General features: G+C 45.3%; 1 protein-coding gene across 10 annotated transcripts in view; it reads right to left on the reverse strand.

Annotated features, from left to right (window-relative positions):
- CHD3 (chromodomain helicase DNA binding protein 3) overlaps nt 1-20,528 on the reverse strand; it is a 1,503,198-nt gene that overhangs the window by 219,492 nt on the left and 1,263,178 nt on the right. The gene's annotated exons all lie outside the window — the stretch shown is intronic.

The following is a 20,528-nucleotide window of genomic DNA, read 5'->3' on the forward strand; positions in this document are numbered from 1 at the left end:
TCCTGGAGTAATATTTCCCGATCCAGACGCAGACTGCACCTTCTTCTTTGTCGACAGTGTCAACGACGGCACTGCTGACGAGGTCGTCGACGGAGTCGTATCCGATAATCCCAGTGCTCCCGTCGATGGTGTCGTCGACAACGGCGTAGATTAAGGTATCTTCACCTTCGATGGTGTCGTCATCAGAACCATCATCGACGACATTCTGATCTTCAGCGTTGACGGTCTTGATTTTGTTAGCGTCGTCGCTGACGTTGTCCATGAGGAAGAAGTCACCATCCCCAGAGAGGTTACCGTCGTCGTCGTCGTCGTCACCGCCGAAGGTGGAGTGTACATTCTCGTCGATGACGGAATCGACGACGATGACCTCGTCGACAGTGGAATCATCGTCGAAGGTCTATCTTCAGATGCTGAAGTAGGCTTTCTAAACGTCATAAACACCTTTGGAGGGGTGTAGAAGGCTCTGAGGAGGATTTTGGGACCTCCTTCGATGTTGAAGGCCGATGGCTGGTTTTAGAGGAGGATCTTTTCTCCTGAGGTGAAGATGAGAGACTGCGGCCTTCACCAGACCCCTGTGAGGTCTTTTTAAAAGTCCTTGGGGGTTTTCTCGAACCCTTTTCAGATTGAGGTGATCTATGCCTTTTTTGAGACTTCCTTGAAGACCATGAAGACTTCTCACTGTCAGAGTCTGAGATAGGGTTTTTTCTTGTCTTCAGCTTTTGGAGCCATATCAACAGCCTCCCCTCTCTATCTTTCAAAGACTTTGATTAAAAGGTACGCATACCTTACAATCAGCAGCAGAGTGTTCAGGGTAGAGGCAATATATACACTCTGTATGAGGGTCCTCTGAATGGAGCCTTTTCTTTCCACAAGTGCTGTATGCTCTAAAGAGACTTTTCCTCTCCCTGTCTGACATCATGCAGTGTCAACGACGGCACTGCTGACGAGGTCGTCAACGGAGTCGTATCCGATAATCCCAGTGCTCCCGTCGATGGTGTCGTCGACAACGGCGTAGATTAAGGTATCTTCACCTTCGATGGTGTCGTCATCAGAACCATCATCGACAACATTCTGATCTTCAGCGTTGACGGTCTTGATTTTGTTAGCGTCGTCGCTGACGTTGTCCATGAGGAAGAAGTCACCATCCCCAGAGAGGTTACCGTCGTCGTCGTCACCGCCGAAGGTGGAGTGTACATTCTCGTCGATGACGGAATCGACGACGATGACCTTGTCGACAGTGGAATCATCGTCGAAGGTCTATCTTCAGATGCTGAAGTAGGCTTTCTAAACGTCATAAACACCTTTGGAGGGGTGTAGAAGGCTCTGAGGAGGATTTTGGGACCTCCTTCGATGTTGAAGGCCGATGGCTGGTTTTAGAGGAGGATCTTTTCTCCTGAGGTGAAGATGAGAGACTGCGGCCTTCACCAGACCCCTGTGAGGTCTTTTTAAAAGTCCTTGGGGGTTTTCTCGAACCCTTTTCAGATTGAGGTGATCTATGCCTTTTTTGAGACTTCCTTGAAGACCATGAAGACTTCTCACTGTCAGAGTCTGAGATAGGGTTTTTTCTTGTCTTCAGCTTTTGGAGCCATATCAACAGCCTCCCCTCTCTATCTTTCAAAGACTTTGATTAAAAGGTACGCATACCTTACAATCAGCAGCAGAGTGTTCAGGGTAGAGGCAATATATACACTCTGTATGAGGGTCCTCTGAATGGAGCCTTTTCTTTCCACAAGTGCTGTATGCTCTAAAGAGACTTTTCCTCTCCCTGTCTGACATCATGCTGTTATAACAGGCTCCAGAAGGTATGAGTGTGTATCAGAGACACCCAATAAGGAGAAGGAATTCCAATATATTGAGAAAATCTTCTCTCACAAGAATAAACCTAGCAGAGCTCAGAGGAGACTCCCTAGCACAACATGCAGTAGAAAATCTGAGGTGCTGGAGCTTCTCTAAGGAGGGTTCTAAAGGGTGGTACTCTTGATTGGCTAAGGTTAAAGTTTGGTCCTTTTTTACATAAAGACTTGGATGGGTTACTGAAATGAAGAGAATTTGTTTGTTATACATGTTATGTCTTTGGGACATTGTCTTTTTTAAGGTACTGGGGACTCCCATCTCGATGACGAGGAATGATTCAAGCTTGTGAATCTATGAAAGTTCCAATACTGGGGTAATCTAATTTCTCTGGGGATCAAGGTGCAGGCTAGCAGCTTTAGCAAACCTGAAGCGCCCAAGTTGCAACTGAGAATTGGTAGTCCCCGACTTCGAGAATCACTACTTGGAAGCACAGCTGCAACGGCTGATACAGTGGATGGCGAGTAGGCTCTCCCTGGAACGGAAAGTGGTATACAACAGGTATCGTGGGGCTAAAATATATCACAATGCTACTAACCTGTTAGATGGGAACGTAGGGACAGCAATCAGAGAATTTAAAAGGAGAGTGGAATTCTAGATCGCATTGCCTCTGCCAGTGGTGGGCAGAATTGCACTCTTCAAGATGGTGGCACTCCTGCGGTTGTTAGACTGTTTTAGGGTGCTTCCAGTGTAGATCCACAGCCATATATTTAAAGAGCTGAACTCCAGTGTGATCTCATTTCTCTGGGGATCAGGGCGCAGATGAGTAGCTTTAGCAACCCTGAAGCGCTCTAGTGGTAAATGAGGATTGGCAGAACCCGACTTTGAGAATCACTACTTGGTAGCACAGCAGCAATGGCTGATGTAGTGGATGGCAAGTAGGCTCTCCCTTGAACAGGAAGTGGGCACTGAGGTATCCAGCACCGATGCACTACTGAAAATGCTGTTGCACATCGGATGACCATGCGATCAGGACTCAATGAAGTTGGATGCTGCAGCACTGCTGGGCACACTGCCTACAGAAAACAGACACCACCAAGTCGTACGCTCAAGATATCCCACTACGAGCCCTGCTGGAGCAACCGCATGTGGGGTAACTGGAGGAGACTAGAAACATGGGTAGAAACAGGAGCCCGGACATTGGGACCTATAAAGGGAAGGCATCCTCCTACAGTTTGAGGACTTTAGTTCTGACTAAGACCTCCTGGGTGGGCACATTCTGCTTCACAGAGCAGTGACAACTACAATAAAAAAAACACTGAAAGACGGGGCTAGCTGGGCTTCAGTAGCATAAATCTAGCAAGTATGTGGTTACCTCCGCTGGAAAGTTTAAGGCAGTCACATGTCTTCACAGATTGATTAGGGCAGACTTACAAATACCCTGACACCACCTAGAAGCCAAGTGAGAAGAGGATTTTGGCTCCCCAATACTGGCTAAGGATTGGGAAGCTATCCTAGAGAGGGCTCAAGGAACGCCCGCTTCTGACTGATACACTACTATGTGCTCCACTGGGCGTATCTTATGCCGGGTCACATAAACCGACATTTCCACATTATTAATGCACTATGCCCTGGGTGTGGAATTATGGGAGCAGAGCTGCTCCATATGTTATGGTAGTGCATACGGTTCACACCATATTAGCAACGTATCACAAACACCCTGACTGATATTATTGAGCAGGAGGTCCCTTGCACTCCACATCACTGTTTGCTACGCTGGTCGCCCCACACAGTCAAAAATAAAGCCACAAGTAAATTTTAAGATCTAGCCTCCTTCTTGCTTGCAAAAAGAGAAATAACGCACAACTGGAAGGCCCCAGGAGGACGTAGGCTCCTTAGCTGGAGGAAAGAGTTTGAAAGATTGGCAGGTTTTGGTGGTGAAATCCTGTTATGAGAGGCACAGAAAGGCAGTGCATCCATGGATATGGCTAGAGTATGGGATACACTGCTGGGTTGTTTAACACAGCCTGACCCCACTCCCCCGGGCGCTCTAGAATAAAAAAAAACTCTCTCCCCTGCACTGGCACCCTCTGGGAGAGAGGTTATACCCTTTGTCCTGGATTGGAACTTCCGATCCAATGCCCACATTGGGACTTAAATACCAAGACACCATGCTACTGGATGGCGCAAGGGGGAGAGGGATGGGAGGGTGACACAGTGGTGAGATGGCAGTGACTCAAAGAGATGGCTAATGTTATCACAATGCTTCAATTTACTGCAGGAACCACTGTATGCCAATAAAATCTATTCACAAAAGAAAGGAGTCCTTTCTTCAAGGATTCTGACATCTTAAAGTCAGGTGTTGGATAGTAACACATCAGAAGTTATCTGGATAAACCAAATGTGGATACAAGCTGAATAACTGAGCAGAGCTCAGCGAGACTGCCTTTCACAAGACATGCAGTAGAAAATCTGAGGGAAGATGCCTCTGCTGGGAGTGTTCTAAAGGGTGCTAATGTCTGATTGGCTGGAGTCTGGTTCTGTATAAATGATGTAGATAAGCTATAAAAAGAAATGCCTTTTGCCATTGTAAGCTATGTAAATTACTTTCACTGCTTTAGAATGTATCGCGGGACTCCCACCTCGACAAGAGGATGATTACATTATGTTAATCTATTAAAGATCCAATACTGGAGAATGATATATTCCTATTTATAAACTTATATATTTATATAAATAAGTAAGTTACTTAAATTTAACTATAGCTGTCATACATTGGTACTTTTCATAGATTCCCATACTTAAATCGTTCTCCATGTTCAGGAAAATTAAATGACAGAATTAACTGTAACTTACTGTAAATCTCCAAATAGATAAATAGAGAAAAGACTCACACCTCAGCCAATTAGGTGAGATTGCACAAAACATGGGTGCCCCCTACTGCCTGAGGGCCACACTGGATAGGTGAGCCTCAGCTGGGCGAGCTGTGAATCTACTGTAGATACCAACACTGTTGGGTTATAATTACAGGTTAGGTTTTGTTTCTCTAGCACTTAATATTTCATAGATTTAGATGCTTGAACTAGAATAGCAAACAGCATACTGAAATTATGAAAATGCAAGACAGGGTATTGTGTGAAAAATCAAAAGTGGCTCCTGTTAATGAAATAGATGTCGAAATACCGCCTGGCCCACTCAGCCCATACCTTTCATGTCAGCATCCAAGCGGTTAAGCTGTGTGAAACTGTGTTAAGATTTTTCCAAGTGTGCCTGCCAGCAGCACAACATATAGAGATAAATGCCACAACACTTCTTGGAGAATAGACTGTCACAGTGCATCAATGGCACTGAAATACCTACATGTGACAAAATATGATGTGGCAGCCTCTAACCATTTTGCTATCCTATGTTTGGAAAGGGGACAACCACGTTGAGGTGAGAAACCTATTAGTACTATGGGGAGGAATGGTGGATTGGGCAGCAAGTTGACCTTGTTCTCATAGAGCCCTAAAAAGATTCTTGCTCTTAAAAGCTTATATCTTGGTGACCTTCTAGGTGAAGATAAGGCCATGAGAGCAACCTGTATGGAGACCTAATTGATGCCAGATAGGTGTATAGATTTAAAAAGGTTCCTACACTATTTGTGCTACAATAGTGTTCAGTCCCTACCTATCCAAAAGAAGAACATGAACTGGAGTGAAGCACCTAAATATATTATTTGATCACTCAGTTGGACCATAACAATGTCTGATCTGACACACATCGGAACCAAGAGTTCACTGATAGATATACCCTGCCTTATCCGTGTACTAGCCCAGACTGAGCTAAATGCAACACATATTGAAAAAATGTGCTGAGCTACAGCAGTGGGCAGGTGAAAGTTGTTTGAGACACACCAAACACACAATTTTATCCATTTTGTTCAGTATTTTGTTCAGCAAGTTTTGTTTGTTGCAATTGTTATGGCCTGTGAAAGTGTTTCTCTCAGCAAACTACAGGAACATCTAGGTGTGAGAAGGATACATTGATTACCTGTAATCCTAGTTCACTTCCAGAGGAATCCTCATCAAAGTCATGAGCACTGAATAGTTCCGCTCACGCGCGGGGACCCCGGAGCACTTTTTAAATATTATATATATATATATATATATATATATATATATATATATATATATATATATAGGGTAAACTGTCATACTGCATTAACTTTTCTTTTAAAATCATATAATACATTTCATGTTATCCACAAAAAAAGCTGACTAGAGAAAGCCTTCCACTAACCTTAATTTCCTGTGGACAGAAAAAGGCTCAGACCGAGCTTCATTCAGTCTGCATTATCTGTTTTCCAGAGTTGCAAAGTCCTGATACCTGTCTTCACTGCCAGAAGCTGTCCAAGCATACGCTCAAGGACAGAGAGAAGATCAGGCACCATGGACTCCAAGGCAGAGGATCTTCCACAAGAGGCCATGGGGAACACAAGTCTTCCCCCAAACAGCCCTAATCTCTTCCAAAAGAACCCCACAGAGGAAGATCTTGAGAAAAACATCAAAAAAACGAGATCCTGGTTGACGTTGAATGGTATGACACTGAGGAAGATACTGGTATGTTTGCCATTGAAGACGCCATCGAAGAGGGGATCTGGCTATGCACCCATAGGAAGAAATTTAGAGAGGTGAACCAATGTAGTCTTGGCTGCACATAAGCAATTCTTCATTCTTACAGGTGGAAGGACGATACAGCAAGTTTTACGGGAGGAAGCCTTTGTTGAGTCCGGCCTGGTTTAATTGCCACTGGCAACACTCCCTGAAAGTCTGACAGAGAGTGTTGGCTCATCGTGGTGTATAACACACAGGTGATTTTTCTGTCAGTGAGCTCTCCAGCTGGATCTTCCAGTTCCAGAACAGCTGAACTTCTCTGGAGAGTGTGCCTGATCTCGTAGGTGTTTGAGATGCATGTGGTGGATGGAAATGTGGACATATGTGCCCTGTCAGTCCAAGCCGGAAAGGAGCAGAAGGACCTTGTGCAGGATTTCCATGCAAAAACACTTCTTTTTGAGATACTCATTCAATTGACACAGGTCTAAGACTGGTTATGAATTGCCAGCTTGTTTACAGATGAGGAAAAATCTAGGGTAGAATCACTTGATCCACTGAGATTTTTTTTCCTTTTGTGAACCATCACCTGTGATGCCTTGGAAGTAAAGAAGAAATCAGTGGTAGGTTTTAATTCACTATGCTCTTTTTTTGTGTGCCTTTTATGTGCCTGAGGGGGTATTGTGTATTGACTTGTTCCTAGAAGAGAGGATGTTTTTGGCCTTGTTGCAGGAGGATGGGCCAATAGTGTCCTTTGGGTTTTATAAGAGACTTTCCTAATTATTTTGCAATCTAGGGTGCTATGGTTTATGATAAAGACAATAATATAAAGTTACTTACCTCTGGTAACAATCTTTCTGTTGGATACTGTGTCTACCTAGAGATTCTTGACCTGTTGAATTTCGCCAGGTGCAAAACTAGATCTGGAAAGTTTTCATAGCCAACCTGATGCCAGTGGAAAACGCTAACTCCATCTAGCTGTCAGAAGTGACGCTAGAGAGACATCACCAGACCCATATAGAAGTGGTTTTCCTGTTTAATTTTGTCCGTGCCCTTAGGATAAAGAGACAGTTCTCTGTTGTATATAAATTGCTAGCGTCTGTGCACAGACATAATGCTTGTATTTATTTTATTTTTAAACAAAATGGCTAATTTTGACCAGTGTCATCTATAGAGTGGCAAGCCCATAAATCGAGCCCTTGGGATCAGTTCCCTTTCCTCTGTCAATAGTATGTTCATTCCAGTAAGTTATTTTGTTTTTACTGTTTAAATAGTAAAGAATCCCAAGATACCTTCTTTGATTTGAGATTTTTAGTTTTTTTCTTCTTTTATCACTGTTAAAACAAGGATGATTTTATAATCTTTTTGTACGTAGCTGTTACATGTAGACCAAATCCGTCTGAGTCCGGCTGAATTGGTAGAAATCAATATGCTAGTTGGTTTTCCCCTTTCAAGTTGTGTTGTGTTGTTTAAAAGTGCAACAACTACACTGGAACCCTTTTAGTATTAGTGGACCATGACCACCCTTCGGAATGGGGAAATTGTTGGTGTAGGAAAATGGCTCCCTGTTGCAGTTACCCCCTGCTTTTTGCCTGATATTGATGCTGACTTGAGTGTGAAGTGTGCTGGGACCCTGCTAACCAGGCCCCAGCACCAGTGTTCTTTCACTAAAAATGTACCATTGTTTAAACAATTGGCACACCCCTGACACACAGATAAGTCCCTTGTAAAATGTACAAGTGGTACGAAGGGCCCTGTGACCAGGGAAAGTCCCTAATGGCTGCAGCATGTGTTGTGCCACCCTAAGGGACCCCTCACCTAACACATGCACACTGCCGCTGCAGATTGTATGTGTTGGGGGGAGAAAAAGGCAACGTCGACATGTCATCCCTCTCTGGATGCCATGCACACAAAATACTGCCTGTGGCATAGGTAAGTCACCCCTCTAGCAGGCCTTAAAGCCCTAAGGCAGGGTGCACTATACCACAGGTGAGTGTATATCTGAATGAGCAATATGCCTCTACAGTGTCTAAGTCTATTCTTAGACATTTAAAGTACAGTGTGGCCATATTAAGTATATGGTCTGGGAGTTTGTCAAAACGAACTCCACAGTTCCATAATGGCTACACTGAACACTGGGAAGTGTGGTATCAAACGTCTCAAAATAATAAACCCACACTGATGCCAGTGCTGGATTTATCAAAAAATGCACACAGAGGGCATCTTAGAAGATGCCCCCCTGGATTTTACCTAATCCTTCAGTGCAGGACTGACTGGTCTGTGCCAGCCTGCCACTGAGAGACAAGTTTCTGACCCCCTGGGGTGAGAGCCTTTGTGCTCTCTGAGGCCAGAAACAATGCCTGCACTGGGTGGAGGTGCTTCACACCTCCCCCTGCAAGAATTGTAACACCTAGCAGTGAGCCTCAAAGGCTCAGACTTCATGTTACAATGCCCCAGGGCACTCCAGCTAGTGGAGATGCCCGCCCCCAGGACACAGCCCCCACTTTTGGCAGCAAGTCCAGAGGAGATAATGGGAAAAACAAGGAGGAGTCACCCACCAGTCAGGACAGCCCCTAAGGTGTCCTGAGCTGAGGTGACCCCTGCCTTGAGAAATCCTCCATCTTGTTTTGGAGGATTCCCCCAATAGGATTAGGGATGTGCCCCCCTCCCCACAGGGAGGAGGCACAAAGAGGGTGTAGCCACCCTCCAGGACAGTAGCCATTGGCTACTGCCCCCCTGACCTAAACACCCCCCTAAATTTAGTATTTAGGGGCGACCCTGAACCCAGGAAATCAGATTCCTGCAACCTGAAGAAAGAAGAAGGACTGCTGACCTGAAAGCCTCACGGAGACTACGGCAAGAACTGACTTGGCCCCAGCCCTGCCAGCCTGTCTCCAGACTCAAAGAACCTGCACAGCGACGCATTCAAATGCTTGACTCATTTCCCGTTGTCGAAGTGGGAGTCTCATGGTACATAGAAAGCAGTAGAACTTTTTTCATTCACTTTCATAGCTAATTAGCTTCATTAGAAAAGACCCAAAGTCCAGCCAATCAGGCGAGACTACCCCCTTTAGAACCCTCAGCACAGAGGCTCAGGCTCTCAGATTTTCTAGCACTCGTGATTTCAAGATAGAGATGAAAGAGGAGAGCCTCCATGGGGAGGAGGGTGGTTGCATGTGAATCTATGAAAGATACCAATACTGCAGAACCACAGTTACAGATAAGCAACTTATCTTCTTCTCCAGTATTGGGGTATCTTTCATAGATTCACCTGCTTAAATCAGATTAATAAGCAGTACAAGAATATGTTAACATCCATATCCATGAAGAAACATCATTCTTTACATATTAAAATACAGGTATATTTAGATATATTTATCAATATCTATAAATATGCTTTATGTATATACAAGAGAAATATCAATCTGGAAATATTGGCATTCGAGGATGGTGGGTAAAGAAGATTATTGGCTCACCTTATGCAAATAAATTATGCAAAACTGCTAGACCTACCACTGCGTCCATCCTGTCAGCAGCATCCAGGCAGTAGTGTTGAATAAAGGTGTGGCTGTGAGTCCACGTTGCTGCTCTGCAGATCTGGTTTAGAGGTACTCCTGCGAAGAGAGCTGCTGAAGTAGATACTGCTCTAGTGGAGTGTGCCTTGACGTTGGCTGTTAGCGGTCTTCCCGCTAGCTGGTGACAGAATTTTATGGCGGAGGAGATCCACTGGGCTATGGATTGCTTGGTGACAGCATTCCCTTTAGTGAGTTGACCACAGCTAATGGACAAATGATCAGCTTTATGAAAGTCGCTCGTCCTCTGGATGTAGAATTTCAGACACCTCTTGAGATCTAGGGAATGTAGTGCTCGCTCTGCTGGAGTTCTAGGGATCGGAAAGAAAGTCTTTGAAACCACTGGCTTGTTCAAATGAAAGTTCGAGGGAACTTTAGGAAAGAATTTTGGATTAGTCCTCAGAATTACCTTATCTGATTTAAATTGTAGAAAAGGTGGCGAAACTGTGAATGCTTGAATGTCACTAACCCTCTTCGTGGAAGCAAGTGCCAGAAGGAGTGCCGTCTTCCAAGAGATATATTTCAGTTCGGCTTTGTGAATAGGCTCAAAGGGATGACTCATCAATTGGGATAGCCCAATATTCAGATGCCAGGTAGGAAAAGGACGCTGAATCGGAGGAAACATCCTGAACAAGCCTTTTAGGAATTGCTTTATTATCCTGGCTGACCATAAGGATAGTAAAACTGCCGTACGGTGGAAACGAGAGATGGCTGCTGGGTGAACTTTGATAGATGAATGAGTGAGCCCTGATTTCGCTAACTGCAAAAGATATGGAAGAATCTGCTCTGGAGAAGACTTTAGAGGATGAACACTGAAAGTTTTGCACCATATGCAGAATCTCTTCCACTTGAGTCTGTATGTCTTATTCGTAGATTGGGCTCTGGCACAGGCGAACACCTCTCGACAGTCTGAAGGAATATCTAGACTGCCAAACTCAGAATTCAGGAGCCAGGCCGATAATCAAAGAGAAGTCGCGTTGGGATGATGGACCTGCCCCTGATTCATCGTTAGCAAGTCTGGTGTTGGTCTCAATCGAATGTGAGGTTGCTCCGAGAGAAGTAGCAGCTCCATGAACCAAAACTGGGGCGGACATCTGGGACGATCAATAGTAGTTGGCAGGGTTCTCTCTTCATCTTTTGAAGAAGTCTCGGGATGAGTGGGAGTGGGGGAAAAGCACAGGCATAGGTCCCTGACCATTTGATCAAAAACGCATTCTGCTTTGACCCTTTCTGCGGTTGCCAGCTTGCGAAGTGTTGGCATTTTTTTGTTCTCCCTTGTCGCAAACAGATCTAGACTGGGTTTGCCCCAACGAAGAAAGAGGCAGTCGAGAGTTGCCTGGTTGAACTCCCATTTATGACAGGTCGTCCGAGTTCTGCTTAGCGCATCTGCCAAGGTGTTGGAAACTCCTGGGAGGTGTTCTGCCCTGATTGTTATATGATGGTGTAGAACCCAATGCCACAGTTCCTATGCCTGAAGAGACAGCGCCTACAATCTTGTACCCCCCGTGCTTGTTGAGGTAATGCATGACTGTGGTGTTGTCGGTTACTATCAACACAGAGGAACATCTGAGCCTGTCGAGGAAGGCCTTGAGCACCAGGAAAACTGCCTTTAATTCCAATATGTTGATGTGGAGTGCTGATTCCTGTATGGGCCATCTCCCTCTCACTGACAGGTCCTGTAAGTGTGCACCCCTTCCCTCTAGAGACGCATCCGTTGTTAAAATGTACACTGGTTTGTCCTTCAGGAAGGAGAGACCTTCCGAGATGGGAGGGGTGTTTTTCCACCAATTCAAGGCATGCCTCACTGGTAAGGTTATTTGGACAATATTGTCGAAAGATCTGTTTATTTGTTTCCACTGAATGTCCAATTGCTGTTGAAGTGTTCTCATGGGAAGGCGACAGTTTACTATCAACAGAATGCACTAAGAGAGCATCCCCAGAAAGGATTGGTAAGTCGGGACAGAAGTGGACCTTCTTCTGCTGAGATGGCTCGCTAGGTTTTGAAGTTTTTTCCGTCTGTCCTGAGAAGCAAAAGCTCTTGCTCGCTTTGAATCCAAAACAGCCCCTAGAAAGGTGACGTTGCTCGACGGATCTAGGTGAGACTTCGGGGAATTGACTGTTAGTCCCAACGCATTGAAGAGGAATAAGCATCTTTCTGTGTCTCTGGCCGCCTTGGATTCCGTTCGTGCCTTTATTAGCCAGTCGTCCAAATACGGGAACACCTGGATTCCCAACTGCCTGAGGTAGGCTGCAACTGGTGCCAGAAACTTGGTGAAAACTTGTGGAGCCGATCTGAGGCCAAAAGGTAACACTCTGAACTGGTAATGGGTGCTTGCAACCCTGAACCGTAAGAATTTCCTGTGACTGGGATGCATAGGGATGTGGAAGTATGCATCCTGGAGATCCAAGGACGCTATGAAATCTCCTTGGTTGAGTAATCATAGCACATCTTGAAGGGTTATCATACAAAACGATTGTCTTGTCAAGAATTTGTTCAGAGAGCGAAGGCCTAAAATAGGTCGCTAGTTTCCTGTCTTTTTCCGTGTGAGGAAGAAGCGAGAGTAGAGGCCTGTTCCCCGCTGAATCTTCGGTACGATCGTTCTTTTAGATGGGCAGGTGGGGGTCCTCCTTGTGGCACTTGCGGAGGAGATTGGTGAAACTATAGTGTGTCCCCCCTGCTGAAAAAATTGAGGCCCCATCTGTCTGATGTGATCTGGGACCATTGGTGGAAGAAGTTGGAAATTCTGCCCCCTATCCGAGTGCTGGGTTAGGGGTTGGGTGCAGGCAACTGATGGAGGCCAGTGCTTTCTCGCCACGTCCTTGCCATTATAAGAGGATTTCCCCCTTGTGGTTTGCCGGAAGGGCACCAATGATGGTTGCCGATAGGCGTGCAGCTGCTGTTGGCCAATGGTGGTGTGAAATTGACTTTGATAGGGTTGATACTGCCGATACTGATGTGATCCGCCTCTGTAAGAGTAAAGCCCTCTTCCTCTTGCTCCTCGAAAGGGCTGCCTTTTAAATTGTAGCGTACCCAGGGACCTAGCTGTTTCCGTGTCTGCCTTTATCGATTGCAGGGCGTCATCGACGTGCTTGACAAATAATAGTTCTCCGTCGTAAGGCATATCTAGGATCCTCAGTTGCACTTCTGGACGAAAAGATGTAGCTTTCAGCCACCCCTGACATCTCAATACAGCAGCCATGGCTAACTGGTGGAAACCTGTAGATGAGACATCAATAGTACAATCTATAATCTCTGCAGAGATCTTCTCACCTTCCTGTAGTATTTTCTGCGCTTCCGCTCTAATATCCTCAGGCAGGAAGTCGATGAACTGGGATATGTCCGACCACATCTGACGGTCGTATCTTTCCAGGATTGCTAGAGAGTTTGCTGCTCTGACCGTGGTGGCTGCCATAGTTGAAAACTTTTTTCCAATTGAATCTAACCGCCGCCCTTCTATATCCAGTGGTCCAGCATTGTGGACAACTCAGCCAATGCCTGATGACACAACTAAGTTCCAAAACCTGTCACTAGATTTTGTTTGCAATTTGACTACTTTTCTAAATTGTTTAAAGTCCTGCTAGGTGCTTGTGTAAGTCCCTTTTAGCATTTCTTTTGAAGTTTAAAAGTCTATAAAAGTTAGGATTTAAGTTCTAGAAGTAGTTTTTAGATTCTTAAAAAGTAATCCCAACTTTTAGAGTTATAATGAGTCAAACAGATGAGACAGTGATGCAACTCAACCTCATCCCTTACCTGCATCTATGGATGTCAGAGTTGAGGTCTCTCTGTAAGATAAAAAAGATAAAAACTGGGTCCAGCCCTACCAAGGCAAAGCTCCAGGAGCTCTTGGCAGAGTTCACAAGGGACCATCCCTCTGATATGGGGGAATACTCCTTCAGATGGGGAAATTAGTGAACAGGAGGAAGAACTCCCCCCTCCTGTCCTAAATAGGGAGGGCAAGGCTCCTAAAACCCTGTCCCCAAAGATCATAGTCAGAGAGCCTGGTTCTGCCACAGGGGAGTCCATGTCTCTGTGAGCATTGAGAACAGCCTTAATGAAGAGGACATCCTTTTAGCAAGGATGGCCAAAAGATTGGCTTTGGAGAAGCAGCTCCTAGCCATAGAAAGGGAAAGACAAGAAATGGGCTTAACTCCCATAAATGGTGGCAGCAACTTAAAGTCAGAGGGAATACTGACATCCTAAAAATCCCCAAAGGGATTGTAACTAAATATGAAGAAGGTGATGACATCACCAAGTGGTTCACAGCTTTTGAGAGGGCTTGTGCAACCAGAAAAGGAAGCAGATCTCACTGGGGAGCTCTCCTTTGGGAAATGTTCACTGGAAAGTGTAGGGATAGACTCCTCACACTCTCTGGTAAAGATGCAGAATCATATGACCTCATGAAGGCTACCCTGATTGAGGGCTTTGGATTCTCACCTAAGTAGTATAGAATTAGGTTCGGGGGCTCACAAATCCTCGAGCCAGACCTGGGTTGATTTTGTAGACTACTCAGTGAAAACACTGGATGGATGGGTAACTGGAAATGAAGTGCATGACTATGATGGGGTTTATAATTTGTTTATGAAAGAACACATTTTAAGTAAATGCTTCAATGAGAAGTTGCATCAATATCTGGTGACCAAGTCCAATTTCTCCCCAAGAATTGGGAAAGACGGCAGACCACTGGGTCAAAAATAGGGTAACCAAAACTTCCACTGGGGGTGACCAAAAGAAAGGGGATACAAAGCCTCCCCAGGAGAAAGTGGGTGACGCTAGAAATAAAGAAAAAGAGTCCTCTGTAGGCCCCCAAAAACACATCCAGGTCAGTGGGCCCCAAGACACAACCCAAAACAAAGGTGGGTACCAGGGTAAGAACTGGGATGCCACTAAGGCATGGTGCCACAACTGTAGACAGGCAGGACACAACACCAAGGACACTTCTTGTCCCAAAAACAAACCCCTTAGCAAAGCCCCAGGGGTAACCAGTGTAGCCACTGGGGATGACTCCTGAGATAAGGAGGTCCCCATAGCCTTCAACTCGAGAAAGGGCCCAACAGGTGAGTTGGAGATTCCAGAGAGAAGAAGACACACCCACCACCTAGTGGTGAATGGAATCCCAGCCACTGTTCTGAGAGACACTTGTGCAAGTCCCACTATTGTGCATGACAGGCTGGTGCTATGAAACCAGTACATCCCAGGTGAGACTGCCAGAGTAAGAGTTAGCCCTGACAAGGTCACTGATAGGCCTGTGGCTTTAGTGCCCCTAGAAGTTGGTGGGACATTTAGCTGGAGAAGGGTGGAGGTGAGTACAGACCTTCCCTTTGATTGTCTCCTTGGGAATGGCTACCCAGAGGTTAGTCAGAGCCCAAGAGAGGAAGTGGTCCAGTGCCAGTCCTCTCTCAAGGATTCTGGGGGTGCTGCCCCTGCAGTAACTGCAAGTAGGCCCCAGAAGAAAAGGAAAACAAAATAGTGCAGGAAGGGTGGACAACCTTTGCCAGGGTTCCAGCATGCCAAGGAGATTCTGCTCCAGTAGGGGAGAACTCCAAAAGTGGCACTGGTAAAGTCCAACCTGACCCACAAGAAGTCCTGGCTATTCAGGCAACTGTTAAGCATGAGTGGGTGGCTCCTCAGCTAACAGAAGAAAGAGTGGAAAAAGTGTGTTTACTACAAGATGTGGTAACCCCCCACTCTACCACAGCAGACAGGCACCCTGAACCCAAAGGAGCCTGTAACTTAGCCCCTTCCCTTGTTGGTGAAGAGCTAAAGGTGTGGTTCTGGGCACTGACAGCTGTCAGTGGCCTCTGCTGGGTGTTAGCCTTTATGCCTGCACTGTCCTTGGCATGGAGGTCTGACTCCATGCCAAATAGCAAGTTAGCCCCCCTGACCCTGTTGGTCATGGTGGGTGTAGGGAAATGGCTCCCTGTTGCAGTTACCCCCCACTTTGTGCCTGATATTGATGCTGACTTCACTGAGAAGTATGCTGGGACCCTGCTAAACAGGCCCCACCACCACTGTTCTTTCACTAAAAATGTACCATTGTTTCCACAATTGGCACACCCCTGGCTGACAGTTAAGCCCCTTGTAAAAGGTACCAGTGGTACCAAGGGCCCTGTGACCAGGGAAGGTCCCTAAGGGCTGAGGCGTGTGTTGTGACACCATAAGGGACCCCTCACCTATCATATGCACACTGCCATTGCAGATTATGTGTGTTGGTGGGGAGAAAAAGTCAAAGTAGACATGGCAACCCCCTCAGGATGCCATGCACACAAAATACTGCCTGTGGCATAGGTAAATCACCCCTCTAGCAGGCCTTAAAGCCCTAAGGCAGGGTGCACTATAGCACAGGTGAGGACATAGCTGCATGAGCAATATGCCACTACAGTGTCTAAGTCAATTCTTAGAAATAGTAAGTACAGTGTGGCCATATTAAGTATATGGTCTGGGAGTTTGACAAAAACAAACTCCACAGCTCCATAATGGCTACACTGAATACTGGGAAGTTTGGTATCAAACTTCTCAGAATAATAAACCCCCACTGATACCAGTGCTGGATTTATTAAAATAAATGCACACAGAGGGCATCTTAGAGATGCACCTTGTATTTTACCCAATCCTTCAGTGCAGGACTGAATGGTCTGTGCCAGCCTGCCACTGAGACGAGTTCCTGGCCACATGGGGTGAGTGCCTTTGTCACCCTGTGGCCAGGAACAAAGCCAGTACTGGGTGGAGGTGCTTCTCACCTCCCCCTGCAGGAACTGTAACCTAGCAGTGAGCCTCAAAGGCTCAGGGTCCGTGTTACAATGCCCCAGGGCACTCCAGCTAGTGGAGATGCCCGCCCCCCGGACACAGCCCCCACTTCTGGCGGCAAGTCTGGAGAAGATAATGAGAAAAACAAGGAGGAGTCACCTACCAGTCAGGACAGCCCCTAAGGTGCCCTGAGGTGAGGTGACCCCTGTCTTAAGAAATCCTCCATCTTGTTTTGGAGGAATCCCCCAATAGGATTAGGAATGTGCCCCCCTCCCCAAAGGGAGGAGGCACATAGCCATTGGCTACTACCCCCCAGACCTAAACACACCCCTAAATTTAGTATTTAGGGGTGACTCTGAACCCAGGAAATCAGATTCCTGCAACCTGAAGGAAGAAGAAGGACTGCTGACCTGAAATCCCCGCAGAGACAATGGAGACAACAACTGACTTGGCCCCAGCCCTACCGGCCTGTCTCCAGACTCAAAGAACCTGCACAGCTATGCAGCCAGTGGGACCAGCGACCTCTGAGGACTCAGGGGTCTGAACTGCACCTAAAGGACCAAGAAACTCCTGAGGACAGCGGCTCTGTCCAAAACTACAACCAAGAAGAAAATGAGTTACTTACTTGTAACTGTAGTTCTCCAGTATTGGAATCTTTCATAGATTCACATGCTTGAATCATTCCCCGTCGTCAAGATGGGAGCCCCCGGTACAATTACACAAGTAGTGTTGAAACATATTAATACAAGGGCCCTAGGCCTCTTCAATTTAATAGTCTATCATAGTCATTTTAAGAAAAAGGATCAAACTTGAGCATCCACCAATCAGACAACACCACTCTCTAGAAGCCTCCTGAGAGAAGCTCCAGCACCTCAGATTTTCCAAGCACAAGTGCATTGAGGACAGGAACAGAAAAAGAGAGAGAGAGAGAGAGAGAGAGGTGAAAGTGAGCTTCTCCGGGGAGGCGGGTGGGTCGCATGTGAATCTATGAAAGATTCCAATACCGGAGAGCTACAGTTACAGGTAAGTAACTAATTTTCTTACTCTAGTATTGGAACTTTCATAGATTCACATGCTTGAATCAGAGTAACTAGCAGTACTTATGCACATTGGAACATCGTAGCCATGTATGTCACAAAACATCTGCATATATAATACATATATATATATATATATATAGATATATATATATTGTACTATAGACTGGTGAGATCCCACTTGAAGAGTACCATGAGTCAAGTTCAACACGTTATTTATTGTGAAATAAAGGAATTTGAAGTGAGTTCGAGAGTAGCAGTTTCTTCTTTAACACATATTAGTTCAAAATTTGGAGTAAGTTCGAGAGTAACAGTTTCTTCTTTAACACATATTAATTCAGCCAATGTTCATCGAAGTGTCAGCCAACATGTGTTTCGCCCCTTATTGCAAGTACGCCAGAGCTTTCTCAAGGCAAATCATATAAGGTAGGGAAATCCTTTGATACAAGTCACACAATTGTTGATAATAGTCGGGTTCAGATTGAGAAAAGTCCTTACATCCCGTCCCGCGGTAAATCGCGTACTTGCAATAAGGGGCGAAACACGTGTTGGCTGAACTCACTTCAAATTCCTTTATTTCACAATAAATAACGTGTTGAACTTGACTTATGGTACTCTTCAAGTGGGATCTCACCAGTCTATAGTACAGTATTTCTGCTTGAGGAGGGCTGGGGCCCAGGCCCTCCGGTGACAAGTTCCCACAGCCTTATAAAACGGCATTTTTTACAGGAAGTTCTCCGTCTGGACCCCTGTGCTTCCCTTTTAAGCAACTCATATATATGGAAAATGTCACTTACCCAGTGTACATCTGTTTGTGGCATTAGTCGCTGCAGATTCACATGCTGTGCACATCCCGCCATCTGGTGTTGGGCTCGGAGTGTTACAAGTTGTTTTTCTTTGAAGAAGTCTTTTCGAGTCACGAGACCGAGGGACTCCTCCCATTTCGACTCCATTGCGCATGGGCGTCGACTCCATCTTAGATTGTTTTCCCCGCAGAGGGTGAGGTAGGAGTTGTGTATGCTAGTAATAGTGCCCATGCAATGGAGTGAATGCGTATGTACATAATGAAGTTTCAAGTAATATATTTACAAATGTACAAATGTTTAAGATCTACTTCTAAACGGCTACAGGCTCCCGGGGAGGCGGGTGGGCGCATGTGAATCTGCAGCGACTAATGCCACGAACAGATGTACACTGGGTAAGTGACATTTTCCGTTCGATGGCATGTGTAGCTGCAGATACACATGCTGTGCATAGACTAGTAAGCAGTTATCTCCCCAAAAGCAGTGGTTCAGCCTGTAGGAGTTGAAGTAGTTTGAAATAATGTTCCTAGTACAGCTTGACCTACTGTTGCTTGTTGTGCAGTTAACACATCTACACAGTAGTGCTTGGTAAATGTATGAGGCGTAGACCATGTTGCTGCCTTACATATTCCGTTCATTGGAATATTTCCTAGAAAGGCCATGGTAGAACCTTTCTTTCTGGTTGAGTGTGCCTTTGGTGTAATAGGCAGTTCTCTTTTAGCTTTAAGATAGCATGTTTGAATGCACTTAACTATCCATCTAGCAATGCCTTGTTTTGAAATTGGATTTCCTGTATGAGGTTTTTGAAAGGCGATAAATAGTTGTTTTGTCTTTCGAATTAGTTTTGTTCTGTCAATGTAGTACATTAGTGCTCTTTTGATGTCTAATGTATGTAGTGCTCTTTCAGCTACAGAATCTGGCTGTGGGAAGAACACTGGTAATTCTCCCGTTTGATTCAAGTGGAACGGTGAGATTACTTTTGGTAAAAATTTAGGATTGGTCCGTAGAACAACTTTATTCTTGTGTATTTGAATAAATGGTTCTTGAATGGTAAATGCTTGAATTTCACTCACTCTTCTTAGAGATGTGATGGCAATTAAAAATTTTACTTTCCACGTTAAGTATTGCATTTCACAAGAGTGCATGGGCTCAAAAGGTGGACCCATGAGTCGTGTTAAGACAATGTTGAGGTTCCATGAAGGAACTGGTGGTGTTCTTGGTGGTATAATTCTCTTTAGGCCTTCCATAAACGCTTTTATGACTGGTATCCTAAACAATGAAGTTGAGTGCGTAATTTGCAGGTAAGCTGAAATTGTCGTAAGATGTATTTTAATGGAAGAGAAAGCTAGTTTCGATTTTTGCAAATGTAGTAAGTATCCTACTATCTCTTTTGCAGATGCGTGTAAAGGTTGAATTTGATTATTATGGCAGTAATAAACAAATCTTTTCCACTTATTTGCATAGCAGTGTCTAGTGGTAGGTTTTCTAGCTTGTTTTATGACCTCCATACATTCCTGTGTGAGGTCTAAGTGCCCGAATTCTAGGATTTCAGGAGCCAAATTGCTAGATTCAGCGATGCTGGATTTGGATGTCTGATCTGTTGTTTGTGTTGTGTTAACAGATCTGGTCTGTTTGGCAGTTTGACATGAGGTACTACTGATAGGTCTAGTAGTGTTGTGTACCAAGGTTGCCTTGCCCATGTTGGTGCTATTAGTATGAGTTTGAGTTTGTTTTGACTCAACTTGTTTACTAGATATGGAAGAAGTGGGAGAGGGGGAAAAGCGTACGCAAATATCCCTGACCAGTTCATCCATAGTGCATTGCCCTGAGACGGATGTTGTGGGTACCTGGATGCGAAGTTTTGGCATTTTGAGTTTTCTTTTGTTGCAAACAGATCTATTTGTGGCGTTCCCCACATTCTGAAGTAAGTGTTCAGTATTTGGGGGTGAATTTCCCATTCGTGGATCTGTTGGTGATCCCGAGAGAGG

The sequence above is a fragment of the Pleurodeles waltl genome, chromosome 12 (genome assembly GCF_031143425.1).
Source record: "Pleurodeles waltl isolate 20211129_DDA chromosome 12, aPleWal1.hap1.20221129, whole genome shotgun sequence".
NCBI lineage: Eukaryota > Metazoa > Chordata > Amphibia > Caudata > Salamandridae > Pleurodeles > Pleurodeles waltl.